The sequence below is a fragment of the Leptonychotes weddellii genome, chromosome 10, assembly GCF_054177405.1.
Source record: "Leptonychotes weddellii isolate Sample4059 chromosome 10, ASM5417740v2, whole genome shotgun sequence".
Lineage (NCBI taxonomy): Eukaryota > Metazoa > Chordata > Mammalia > Carnivora > Phocidae > Leptonychotes > Leptonychotes weddellii.
In genome coordinates, this window is record NC_138378.1 from 64,227,729 (window position 1) to 64,242,906 (window position 15,178).

Sequence of the window (15,178 nt, forward strand, 5' to 3'; positions counted from 1 at the left end):
AGCCTGGTGATGGGTATTAAAGAGGGCATGTTCTGCATGGACCCCTGGGTGTTATACACAAACAATGAATCATGGAACACTACATCAAAAACTAATGATGTAATGTGTGGTGATTAACATAACATAATAAAAAAAAAGACAACCCAAAAAAATAAATAAATAAAATAAAATAAAATTGGTTGCCCTTTGGGGCGCTGGGGTAAACATCGGCCTTCAGCTCAGGTCATGATCCCAGGGTCTCAGATCCAGCCCCACATTGGGCTCCCTGCTCAGCGGGGAACCTGCTTTTCCCTCTCCCTCTGACTGCTGTTCCCCCTGCTTGTGCTCTCTCACTCTCTCTCTGTCAAATAATAAATAAAATAAAATAAAATAAAATAAAATAAAATAAAATAAAATAAAATAAAATAAAAACTGGTTGCCCTTCAAAGGTGAATTTTCAAAGAAACTAATGAAGCTAAATCTTTAAGACCCTTCCCATACACCAGTCTCTTCCAAGGTCCTGAAGGGACACTAGCAATGTGTTCACATGGTCATATTTTTGTAAAATTTGCAAAAGTAATACATTGTAGCTGAATTGATTAGGACTACTCTTTCTGCTTAGCCCCTGCCATCCCCCCCAACTACCACCTGCCCCTCCTCCTTCATCACATCATATTTCTCTTCATGTTGGATGGCACTGGAGTGGTCACAAGCATTTTTGGGAATCCAACCTGGGAAAATTAAGTTAGGAGTGTGCATTTGGTTTGACTTTAGTGGGATATATATGTATCCCTATACAATTCACAGTCACTTCTATATATAGTTAATTTCAGTTCCTGTCTGGTTCTAGAAATATTCCTACTACCCTCTGTGTTGACGGCATGCACAAAGGTTGAAGGCCAAGGGTCCTATCACAATGCAATGTGTCTTATAGCATCCAGAACCAGAGTTGGTGGTAGACTGGAAGAGGGCCAGAACAGATGCAGGTTAGAAAGTTATGCCAGCAGCCCGAGAAAAGATGTGTTCACTTGGACAAAGTGTTGGTGGAGAGCATGAAGAGAAGGGAACAAATTGAATACACATAGGAGACAAAATAAAGAATTCAATGATGGCTTGGACATGGACAGTGAGAGAGCCTAGGTTTCTGGCTCCCATAACCTCATAGGCAGGCAATTGTTTCCAAGCACAGTTTCAGAAATCTAAACTCCTTTCATTTTGGGGCTCTGTCATCTTCAAAAGGCTTCCAAGGTCACTGTGCTCCTCTACATCAAGAGATGGATCAATGACGGATAGAATGTGAGAACTTTTTATGGGGCAGGCCTGGAAGTGGCTTCCATCACCATGCTCCTCTTCCTTTAGAAAGCTGGGAAATAGAGTCTAGCTGTGTGTCCAGGAAGACAAGAAAATGGGTTTGGTCACTAGCTAGCAGTTTCTGCCTCAATGGGGAAGCTAGCAAATGAGTATATTCTTTATTCTAGGAATGGGAGTGTTCCACTAGAACAGAGAATAATTTTCTTTTCTTCTTTTCTTTGGCAGGGGAGTGTGCTAGCAGGGGTGGGGGAGGAGAGGAGGGCCACAGAGAGAGAGAGAGAGAGAGAGAGAGAGAGAATCTTAAGTAGGCTCCATGCTTAGTGTGGAGCAGGACTCAATCTCATGACCCTGAGATCATGACCTGGGCTGAGATCAAGAGTCAGATGCTTAACCAACTAAGCCACCCAGGCGCCCGCTGAGAATAATTTTCTCTCAGATTTACTTTTAGCTTCACTTGGAGCTTCACTTATTTTTCTCTGTATCCCTTCTCTCTTTTTTTAATTTTTAACAGCTTTATAGATATAATTCACATATCATACAAGTCATCTGTTTAAAGTATACAATTCACTAGCTTTTAGTATATTCACAGATATGTGCAACCATCATCACAGTCAGTTTTACATTTCCACCTGCTCAAATAGAAACCTTATATCCTTTAGCTATCATCTTCTTATCCTCTCCTCTATGCCCACCCCCCAACTCTAAATGATCACTAATCTACTTTCTATCTCTATTAATTTCCCTATTCTGGGCATTTAATATGAATGGAATTATATAATTTTTCAAGATTCATATCTGTTGTAGCATGTGGCAGTTTTCCATTCTTTTTTCTGACCAAATAATACTCCATCCTGTGGCTACACCCCATTTTGTTTATCTATTCTTCAGTTGATAGACTTTTGGGTTGATTCCACTTTTTGGTTATTACGAATAATGCTGCTATAAACATTTGTGTACAAGTTTTTGTGTAGGCATATGTTTTCATGTCTCCTGGATGTAGTGTCTCCTTTAACCCTCCCAGTACTCCTATGACCTGTTATTATTATCCCTGCCCCTTTTTTTGAGAGAGAGACAGCATGAGCAGGGGAAGGGGCAGAGGGAGAGAGAGAATCCTAAGCAGCCTCCAAGCCCAGCACAGGTATCGATCCACAACCCTGAGACCATGACCTGAGCGGAAACCAAGAGTCAGACACTTAGACTGAGCCCCCAGACATCCCTGTTATCTCCTTTTGCACAATTGGAAACTGAGAACTGCAAGGTTAGGTTACTTGTCCAAAGTCTCATGACCTGTATAAGGCAGAGCCAGGCCATAAACCCAGGCAGTCCGATTCAAATTTGCCATGCTACTTCTCTCTAGATCAGCTCTTCTCAGATGATCTTTAAGCTTTCCTTTTAAGGATATCTAAGAAATTGTACAAAAGTAATAAATATGCCCACCCCCCTCCAGCTATTTACCCGTCATCTCACTAAATGCTACACATATTTCCTAAAGTGCACCCAGAAAATATAATTCTTACAAATGTAATAGCCTGCATAGAATTAGCACCACTTGCATATTTTACATCATTTTTTGAGTCACATTTTCTCGCTTTGCCCCAAATTACACTTATCTTTCTTTTTTCTCTTCAAATTTTTATTTAAATTCTAGTTATTATCCTTCTAATACACAGTGTAGGTAGATGTTTGGAATGGCAAAGACCATCCCCAGACCATCTATTAACTAATACTCTTGAGGTAGATCCCCTCCCCCCTTAAATTTTCTTTGGAATGAAATCAATATTGCGTATTAGTTCCTTCCTTCCCACACTTCCTCTAGGTTAAAATTGAATTCTTTGAGATTAAGATTTTTTTGTGTGTGGCTTTAACATTAGCTTCACATGCCCTTGCATAAGCCCAACAATTGCTTGTTGACCCATTTTAACCTCTTTTGAGTGTCATCTTCAAAGTGTACCTGTCCTTGACAATGAAAGAGACCTCCCTATTGTCCTTCTACACAATCTTAGCATGGAGCTAAATGGCTTTCAGATGGAGGAGTTGACCAGATGAAGGAGACAAAGTAAGCTCTTGTTCCTGAGTGACTTTGCTAAAGTTTCCGTTTTCTCTCTTAGAATGGTGCATTTCTATACAAGATGATGGACATTTTGACAGGTGCAATGTGCTTTGAACTATTGTGTCCGATAATTCTTTTGTCTTGGGTTTTCTTAGCGGAGTGGTATATCTTAGGATGCTGAGATGCATATTGTTTGCTTTTTGTTTAATGTGGTGAAGACTTCCTTCTTGCTTTCCCTCCACCTTGCTCTTTAGGTCCTTTGTATGCATATCACTAACCCAGGTGGGAAGGCAGGCATTGGTGCAAGAAACTCTCCCTTAACCTCCCCCACCCTTTTCTTCCCCCCTCAAAACTCTATATCCCTTTTCTTTAGTGTACTTCTTATGTTCAGGGGTAAGTAGAATCCTTAAGTAGTTCCACATTTCCATTTATTTATTTTTAATAAGGGCAGGTTTTCAATATTATTTATTCATTCAATAAATATGTAAGTGTCTACAATTGTCTCAGCCTAGTTGTTTACTTCTTGTCCAAGGAGGACAGAAAGAAAGAATACTATCCTTTTATTCTTTAAGAAAAAGGTATTAAAACTGAGTTTTAAACTTATAAAAAAATGTTTATGCACAAATATGTTTACTTTAGTGTTATTTCTAATAAATAAAAAGAGTTAAAATGCACAATAATGGAGAAATGGCTAAGTTAAAATTATGGTACATCTATACTGTAGAATATTATTCAGTGATTAAAATGTTTATAAAGAGATTGATATGTAGTGGGGGATGTTTATGATATAGTGTTAGGTACAGGAGGTACTGTCTCAATCACATAAATATATGTATGGGGAAAAAAGGTATGCCAAAATGTCAACTATAGTTATTTCTGGGATAGGAATGAAAGAATATTGTATTCCCCTATCTATGCTTTCCTATATCTATAATTTATTACCTTTTTTACAATGAGTTTCATGTCAGATTAAAAAGTTCTTTTTTAAAAAATTCAAAGCAAACTCAAGGAAGCCATGGGAGACTTGGGAATATGATAGATAATTACAGCCAGGCATTAAACTAAAGCTAGAGGCTGAGTCCAAAATCTGGGAGTGGGTTACCAGAATCTTCCATATGAGTGCTTGTTCAGGTAGTATTTTGTTATAGAGTCCACCAGTCCCATTAACTGAGAACTTCTCCCTGCTCAGCAGGGAGTCTGCTTCTCCCTCTGACCCTCACCCCTCTCATGCTCTCTCATTCTCTCTCTCAAATAAATAAATAAAATATTTAAAAAAAAGAAATTATCTAACTGAGAACTTCAACATCTTAGTGTCATATATCGAGCCCATGGGATGGGTGCAGCAATGCTGACCTGGTAGGACAAAGCCAAAAAACAGAACTCAGGACAGAAAGTCAGGCCTGGATAGATGAGATGGTATAACAAAGCCAAACTTTCTGGAAATGGGGTATCAGGGGAAAAGTCCAGACTTTGGCTACCACAACAGCAGAGGTAAGAGCTGCCAGACATCAAATAAGTAGATGCAAGAGGCAAAAGCTGCTGGAGCAGTATGGATTCAGACATTTTAAGTGAAGTTCGGGAGCAAGGATTCAGGTGTTGGGCAGTTCACATTAATCTCCTAAAATGGGATTTAGGCTAGTACCTCAGTTGAAAATCTAAGGCGTGACTTTAAACATCTCGAAGGTATAGCTTAGTGTCAGCAAATCTGTTTTAGCCTTTTCCAAGAAAGGCATTTTTTTTATGCCTAGGTTATTTAAATAGTAATAATGAGAGCGAAAATTTACTAAGTACCTATTATATGCCATACACTGTGGCCTCATGCTGTGCTAGACATTTGATGTGCTTTACAAATATTACCTCATTTTATGATATGGGCTTTTCCATCCCATTTGAAAGAGGAAGCAATTGAGCCTCAGAGAAATAAGAAACAGATGTCACACAAGTAGAAAGTGGCAGAGCAAGGTCTACAACCCAGGTCAATTTGACTCCAAAGCCTATAGTCCTAACCACCTCATTACTGATCAGTGGCTAATTCTGTGTGGCCATTTGTATATTCTGTGCTTCTTTTTAGAAAAATCTGTCTGTCAGTAAGCCAAAAATCCTGTCTACCAGGGATGAGACTAATAGATATCATGAATAAGCAAATTGCATCAAGATCTTTGTGCCTATTAAAGGGATATTACTAATTAAAAATTATTACATATTTGAAAGTTATTAAGAGAATAGATCTTAAAAGTTCTCACCACAAGAGAAAAAAATCTGTAACTGTGTATGGTGACAGATGTTGACTAGACTTCTTGTGATCATTTCACAATATATACAATCATCAAATCATTATGCTATACACCTGAAACCAATATAATTCTATATTTCAATTATATTTCAATTAAAAAGTACTATTTATGAGAGTTAATTTGGAAACAAGGAAGTCTTAGTACCCTTAAAATCACACCATGGGTCTGGAGATGACTCCCACATCTCTAGCCAAGGTAAATAGGGAAGAAATGAAAAGTTTCTAAAAAGGAAGTCTAGGTAGCTGTGAAAATTAGTCTGGATTCACTAAGGATCTAAATGGAGTAAGTAAGGCATTAAACAAATAAGATTTCTAATTAAAATTGAAAACACAACACACAAACTTTTATGTGATTCTTTGGATCACTGAACTGTACCCCCTTTAGACCAAGCGTCTAAAGGACACCATTAAATATATAAGTATAAAAAAATCTTTACAGTGCAGTAAACATTTCTGCAGACTGAAGAATAAAATCAATTGTGCAAAGTTGAACAATAGATAAAAAGAGTAAATACTCCTTTGTTTCTTAGAGATTAACGTAGAGCTGTTGAATATCAGTTGCAACTTAATAACGTGCTCAGGTGCTTTGTTTTTTAATTACTCAAGATTTGACATGTTTTCTTCTGTTGAGTGAGAGTTCATGCAATTAGCTGTACAAAAAGCTACAGACACGCCTAGGTTACTTTACCTTAACAGAAGTAACTGTTCGCACATCAATGGCATACTCTCCATCACTCATTCTAAATCTAGCAGGCCATTCCAAAAGTAACCATGTGGCTTCAACAAACATCATTCACTTCCTGTTAAAAAAAAAAAAGAGTTAGTGCCTTCAGCAGTAATTCTCATCCCTTTCCCAAGAGATGTTTCAAACACTCTGTGATGAAATTATGCAAAGAAAATAGGAAATAAGTGATTCTGTGAATGTCACAAAATGGCAATGGGGAAGTGTCATAGCAGCCCTCGATCACCTTGGAAGAAGGTGAAATTTTTAAACATCTGCTCAAAGATACCAAATAAATTTCTGTTTTGTTTTATTTTTTAATGGTTCAAGTGCCAATCTGAAGATTCCATTTTGAAGTTATAGCATTGATATCAAGATATCCTTTTCATTCTATGAGTGTACTTAGAAGAGGGTGGGGCAAGTTTCAACGTCAAATAAACCGAAGTAGAGGATAAATAAAAAACAAGAAATGAAAAATGATGTAATACAAAGCTATTTAGCTCTGCCAGATGCTTCTGTAACAAACAAGGGATCCCAGCAAGTCAAATGCATGCCCTATTGTCTTCCCAATAGCTTCTGTAACAAGTTATTTGATGTGGAAGCAAACTTGGGCCCAGCTCTTGACAGTTTTATAGCCCTTGGTCAAAGTTTTCAACAGTGTTTGCAGCAGGCATGACTAGGCAGCTAGATTACACATACTGACTTTCCACTTGCAGATACACAATATTTACTTTTCAGGGTGAGCCAGTACACCAGCTGACCAATTAGGCCACAGATTCTTTGCACTTCATGAAAGCTAAGCAAGACTGTGAATATAAAAGCCACAGAAATACATGCAGCCTGAACTTTCCTTTAATGTGTCCTCATATAATCTCCATAAAAAAGAATGCCAATGACCAGTAGTCTTCTACATCAGAGCCACTTAGGTGTAAAAAAAACACAGAAAGTATCTCTCAAGTGGAAAGTTCTAGTTCTGTGGTTTATGAACACCTACATTCAGCAGTAGATAGAACCAAACTTTAGAACAAAGACAAAGTTTTACAAGAAATATGAATTCCTAGGGCACCTGGGTGGCTCTGCCGGCTGAGCATCCGACTCTTGGTTTCGGTTCAGGTCATGATTTCATGGGTCGTGGGATCCAGCCCCACATTGGGCTCCGCGCTTAGCAGGGAGTCTGCTTGAAGATTCTCTCCCTCTGCTCCTCCCCCCACTCGCTCACTCTCTCTCAAATAATTAAATAAATCTTAAAAAAAAAAAATCTGAATTCCTCTAACCTCCCTGTCATTCAGCCTGTAATTCAAGTCCTTCCACAATCAACTGTATAATTTTTAAATCAATATTTCCTTCAATGAATTCTTTCTTCTAGCCAAAGTGATCTTTTTACGATACCATGAACACATGGTATACCTTCCTACCTCTCTGCCTCTACTCAAACCATTGCCCCCCACCTAGAATGTTATCATTCCTCCTCCCTCTCTCCTAGATCCCACACCTCCATTTACCAACTCAAAAACCCAGCTCCTCCATGATGACTTCTTGGCCACAGGGATTTCTCTCTTCTTTGATCTCCTTTAGCATTAACTGTTTATCTATTCATTTAATACTTATACTGCTGCATGACCATCCTCATATCATTATATAACCTTTTATTTTAGTGTGTTTTGCCCTCCCAAAAAAGTTTCCAGTCACCTGTAGGCCGCTTCTACTTGAGTGGCTGCCGTCCTGCAAATTCAACAAACCTACCACCAAGCCTATATTCTTCTTAAACTTCTATTACCAACACCACTATTCTTACATTTCAGCTAGGCTCAAAACCTTAGATTCACCTTTGAGTCTCCTTCCTCTTACATACTTCCCATATTAAACCAGTCACCATCTCTTATAACCAACCACTTGCCTTTCCCATTTCCAGTGCCAACTCCATTGCTCAGGCCTTTATTTCCTCACTTGGGCTATTTGAAAAGATTCCCACTGTCTTCCCTGTCTCCAGTTTCTCCCAACTTCAGTCCAATCTAAACACCTCAGCCAGATTAATCTTCCTATATGTAGCTCTGAATCACATTACTATTCTGAGAAAATACTTTCAATGGCATCTCAAGGCCTACCAAATAAAGTATAAATTCCTCAGTCTGGCATTAGCTAGGCATAGTGTCATGGATGCTGTGGTGTGCCACCCAGATCCCCCTTCAGTACCAAAGCATGCATTCCCCGATGCTAGCAGTGTTGGCTTCTGACAAGTCATAGTTTAATTCTTCCCCAGAAATTGCCGTTGACCAAAAGGAAATGTTTGGCCCAAGGTTTGCTTTCTCCCCAGAGGCAGACCACATTTAATAACTGATTACTATGGGAATACAAAGGCCCACCCCCCCCTTGTCTCAATTCAGGACAATTTTTTACAGTTACGCTAACTCCTGTGTGCCATGTGGGATTAGCTGAGGCCTCTGTTGCAACTTCATTTCAACTCAACTTGTGCCTCTGCCCTATCCTACTTCTCAACTCCCTCACAAGGGTTGACCCTACAAGCATTTCCCAATAAACTTCTTGCACTGGAGTCTTTATTTCAGAATTTGTGTTCAAGGAACCCAACCTAAGACACCCAGCCATCTTTCTTTCATATCTTTCACTCTTGTCCTTCCTATATCCTACATTACAGTCAAACAGTGATCTGCCATTCCTTAAAGATAACCTCATACATCACCACTTATTCATAAAAAAAAAAAATCTACTGAATATCTAAAATGCTCCAGACTCTATAAGAGGTATTTACTGACCTTAAGAGATATAGACAAGTAAACAAGCCATTAGAATCAGTGTGAACAGTGATTTCCCAGCAGAGACCACAGAAACAGCAAGGGAGAAGCATATGCTAGATAGGAAACAGCATGCACAAGGTCCTAGAGATAAGAAAACTCACCTGGTGAGTCAGTGCACTGCAAGTGCACTTCAAAATGGCTGAAGCTCAGGGAGCTTGAGTGGTGGTGGCAAGAGAAGAGGCAAGAGATGTCAGCAAGGCCAGGACAAGAAAGGCAAGTAGCCTTATTTAGAACCTGGACACTATCCTTAGGGCAAATAGAAGCTATTAGAGGGCTTTAAGGAAAAAAATCACAATGATCATATTTGTGCTTTAGAAAGGTTTATCTGGCAACATTGTAGAGAAAGAATTAGCTGGAGGAAAAATCAAAGGTAGATGCTACTGCAGTCATTCAGGCAAAGTGATGGTGAACTGACCCAAGGAGGTAGCAGTGGAGATGGAGAGACCTGGGCAGATTCAGGAAATATTAATAACTACAATATAAAGGGCATGATGGTTAATCATATGGAGAGTGATAGGAAGGGAGGAATCAAAAATTGTGTTTCTGACTTAAATAATTGGATGTACATTATCCACTGAGATAGGACACACTGACGGATGCAGAAGTGGGGAGAAAGATGGTGAGTTTGGTTTTGGCCATGCTAGACATAAGGTATTTAAGTAAGAGTTGGATATGTGGGTGTGCACAGCAGATATATAGGTCTGACTTTTAAGAGAGCAACCTGGCTAGAGGCACAGGCCAGGCATCATGAGCATCTATATGGTTATAGAAACCTGGGGATGAGATTGAAAAGAGCTGTTAGACTAACAGAAGAAAACCTAGTAAAACGTGATATCACAGAAGCCAAGAGAACCCTTCAAGATGAAGCAAGTGGTCAAAGGCATCAAATACTACTCATGCCAAATAAAATAAAGACCAAAAACAGTGTCCACTGATTAGAAACATCTCTGTGCCTTTGCTCAAACTATCCCAATAACCAAAGAGCATAGAAATGTTTTCCCTCTTTCAAGGATCAGCTCAAATTGCCTCACATTTGCATAGTGATTTACTGAACATCATCACAGGTTACCTCATTTACTGACTAAAATTTTGAGAGTTAAAACTATCTCATATGTCTTGACTTCCTCCTCAGCTCATTAAAATGTGGATGCTGTAGGTTCAGGAAAGGAACCAAATTTGCGGAGAAAATTTCATTGCAGAGAATGTATGGATGGGATGAGCTGGTCCACAGGTTGGAACTATTGCTTGTCCCTGTCAGGAAGATGGTACAACTAAGCCCATGTCCACGTAGGAAGAGTCATCAAGAAACGCCCTTTTTTGTTTAGAAAAGAACATGAGACAGTCTTCAACCTTATATTCAAACTTAGTGAATGAAATGAGGTGACAAGGCCATCCTACCTTTTCACTGTGACATTAACCCCTTGGACCATTTTAGAGCTAGATCTGGAGCAAAATGCCCACATCTGGATCCTGACTGACACTCGCCCCAAAGAGAGGCCATAAGCAGCCACCGATAAAGCAGGCATTCATCCTCTGACTGTTCATTTTTCTGGAGTGTAAACATCTAAAAAGGAAGGCCCATTTGAATAGGTACAACTGCCAACTTCACTTACCCCTTCATATTTAATGAGCCTATTTTGTTTTATGAGTGCTTCAAAATTGCTGACAGAGAAGAGGCAGCTATGAATGGAAAACATGAAGCAACTTGCTGAGCCCTCATTGTGAGCTTGATGGCTTGCCTCATCGTGCCCTCACAGACCTACATTTCCATGATTCCTTTAATTCTCTTCAAATGCGAAGAGAAGAATTCTCGCTCTCCTCCACAGTGTTAACATGAAAGAATATTTCAAAGCAGCTTGAGGGAGATGCAGGCACCAACACAGTAACTGTTAACCTGGTAATAAGTGGTACATTTTTGGAGACATTCAGCCCAGACCTTCAAAATTCACTGCACAGCTACAGGGCCAGGAATCAATCTGCCCTTCCCCTCTCCCTGCCTAAGCAACATTCCTCTTAAGTTCTCAAGAGGCCCTGGCATTTAGAACATTAGCAAATATTGAATCAATGCCCAGAAGAATAGCTTGAAAATGGTGGGTCCTTGATGGTAGTGACACTCAACAATGGTAAAAAATAGCCCTTTAAGCCATAGATTTTTATAAATGGAGAGAAGACAGAGTAGTGAAGATGAAAGTTAAAGGTAAAAATTTCCAGCAGCTTCTATCTGGAATATGTTAGTTAAAGAAACTTCAGCTCAGGCAGACAGCCTCTCCTTTGCTGTCCTACCTGCTGCTCGCTTGCGGTGTATTCAATAAACTTCTATCTCCTGAAAGAAAGGAGAGAGAGAGAGAAAGAAAGGAAAGAAACTTCAGCTCATTAAGAGGCTAGTAAATGCCTATTAACATTAAGCACTGAAAGAATTTGGGTGATCCCCTCTTTACATCATCATTTTGTCATTTAGCACTGCTTCCATATTAAATCATACGATATTGCATACTTCACTTCTGGATGCTTTTACCCCTTATACTGTGGTTTCCACTGACAAGCCTGAGTGGGTTAAAAACAGATGATCCACTCTACACTGAACCATCATATAAGTGTCCAAGGATGCAAGGCATCATTAAAGTGATGTGTAAGGATAGTATTTCAGACAAGAGGAAGAATATTACAGATCTGAATCTTAGGAAGGAAATTAGGGAGTTACTCCAATGCCAGCATTTTACATGACTGAAAAAAATTTTTAAACAAGCCAAGACATGAGAGAAAGTGCCTTACCAAGGTTACATAGTTATAAATACCTTCTCGTAGTTTTATTCTCTGTGTGTTCCTCCTGTTTTAATACCTGCAATATTAGATTCATATCACAATATAATAATATGCTATATTTTTTAAACTTAGTGACCGACCACACACACACACACACAACCCACAGCTGTCTAGAACTCCTTCATGAAGTTCATTTAGACATAGAAAATGATTTAGGTAGGAAAGAACATTCTCCAAACACCAACTATATATTAAATTGAGAAAAAGTCTATTTGTAATAGGCCAGAAAATTCTCTCCTGTAGCTAATAATAATAATAATAATAATAATAATAATAATAATAACAACAGGTAGGATTTTTAGGTCCTTTGAATTAATAATAACAGGTACAATTTTTTAGATGCATTAACACATTTAATCCTGACAACAATCCTATGAGGTAGGACTATTATGATCCCCATTTTAGAAGTGAAGAAGCCAGGGCTGGAAGAGGTTAAGTAATTTTCCCAATTGTTCACTGTTCCTATAGCTAATAAATGAGAAAGCAAGAATTTCTAAGCCTTAACTGTCAGGCTCCAGAGCCTGCTATTTTAACTGTTATATCATATTGACTAGGCTTAATATACACAACCATAAACAATATGCATGAGACTGATTCGCAAATGATTTCCCAGAGCTTAAAAATAAGAGTTTCATTCTATGGGGCGCCTGGGTGGCTCAGTCGGTTAAGCCACTGCCTTCAGCCCAGATCATGATCCCAGGGTCCTGGGATCAAGCCCTGCATCGGGCTCCTTGCTCAGCAGGGAGCCTGCTTCTCCCTCTCCTCCCCATTCTTGCTCTTTCTCGCTATCTCTGTCAGTGTCTCTTTCTCTCAAATAAATAAATAAAATCTTCTAAAAAAAATAAGAGTTTCATTCTATATACAAAATTTTAGATTTTTGTTTTTCTTTAATTTCTATTTATTTTTTTGCTAGAGAGAGAGAGGGAAAAAAAAAACAAGCAGAGGGGAGGGGCAGGGGGAGAAGCAGACTCCCTGCTGAGAAGGGAGCCCAACATGGGGCTTGATCCCAGGACCCTGAGATCAGGACCTCAGCTAAAGGCAGATTCTTAACTGACTGAGCCACCCAGGGGCCCTAAGTTTTTCTTTTTTTTATAGTATGTCTTGGAACTGTTGAGCTTAAACAGTAGAATAATTCAACACTCATAATTCTCATGCTGCCCTTTCCACATTTAATTTCACCAGATAATTTTTATAACAAATTAATGTAAGACTGCATCCAGTTTAAGAACTATAGTTATGCACTTATTTTAATATTTTTCAAGAACTTTAATTTTTTCTCTAGAAGATTGCTCTTTTTGATGAAATGTTTAGCATCTCTATTTTTTAGTCATCATTTATCACTTTCTCCAGTTAGCTCTCATAAATTATCAGTGGAAATTATACTTGGTTTGGGAACAACCCACAAAGATTATATATGGGGTTACTTTCCTTTAAGGGTAAATGAAAAATTCCAATAATTACTACAGATTTTGCCAATGGGAAATTGACTATAATCTCAGGTGAACCCTTTTTGAAATATAATCTGAATTTTTTTTGAATGATCACAATAAGCAACAGCTTCTTGTATTTTAAGCTGTTCAAAATTTTCTAAACTGTCAAATTATAAATCACTGTCATAAATTGCAAATTAAATTCACTACCAACTTACAAAATAATGTAATCAAGTAATTATAATTCAACAGAATTTATTAAGTGACTGCAATATGAACTAAATAATCAGTAGCCATCTCAAACAAGTATCCATATTATTAATAGGCAGAAATAAAAGGGTTATTTATTGACTTAAAGTGAAAGATAACCTTTTCTTAGCTTTTCCTTTCCAAGTAGCATATTGACCCCAACAGTTAGTTTTTCACTTATCTTCCAAATAAGATAATGTAAAAATTTGATTTGAAAAGAATGAAAACTAAGCATACCTATCATGAACAGGACCTCATATTAAATACTGATAAGATATACCTAAAAATGCAAAAATAATAGTTTCAAAATAATTTTATCCACTTTTTGATCTTATCATTTTCACTCTGGGTTGTCTTTATTACATTTTACAGATAAAGATATACCAAAGTAACTTAACTAAAGAAGGGAAAGATTTATATACAGAAAACTACAAAACATCAATGGAAGACATCAACAAGACAGAAACAAATGGAAAGACATTCTGTGTTCATGGATTAGAAGACTTAATATTGTTAAAATGTCCATACTACCCAAAGTGAGCTACAGATTCAGTGCAATCCCTATCAAAATCCATAAGATATTTTTAACAGAAATAGAAAAAACAATTCTACAATTCATATGAAACCGCAAAAGACCACAAATAGTCAAAGAAATCCTGAGAAAGGAGAACAAAGCTGGAAGCATCATATTTTCTGATTTCAAAATATATTATGAAGCTACAGTAGTCAAAACACTATGGTACTAGCATAAAGACAGCTATATAGACCAATAAAACAGAATAGAGCCCAGACATAAATCCACACACATACAGCTAATTGGCCTTTGACAAGGGTGCCAAGAATACACATTGTGAAAGGAGAGTCTCTTGAACAAATGTTGTTGACAAAACTAGATATCCATATGCAAAATAATAAAATTGGATCCTTATCTTATACCATAAATGAAAATCGGCTTAAACATAAGACCTAAAATTGTAAAACTCCCAGAATAAAACATAAAGGAAAAACTTCATGACATTGGTATTGGCAATTATTTCATGAATCTAACACCAAAAGCACAGGCAACAAAAACAAAAATAAACAAGTGGGTCTAACTACATCAAACTAAAAGCCTTCTGCATAGCAAAGGAGATAATCAACAGAGTGAAAAGGCAACCTATGAAATGGGAGAAAATATTTGCAAAACATGTATCTGATAAGGGATTAATCTCCCTAATATATAAAGAATTCCTACAATTCAATAACAAAAAAAAATAATTTGATTTCAAAAATGGCCTAAGGACTTGAATAAAAATTTCTTCAAAGAAGACATACAAACAGCCAATGGGTGTATGGAAAAGATGTTCATCATCATTAATCATCAGGGAAATGCAAATCAAAACTATAATGAGATATCACCTTATACCTATCAAAATCACTATTATGAAAAAAAAACAAGCAAATAAAAAAAGTGTTAAAGACGCATAGAAATTGGAACCTTTAAACACTCTTGGTGCAAATGCAAAATGG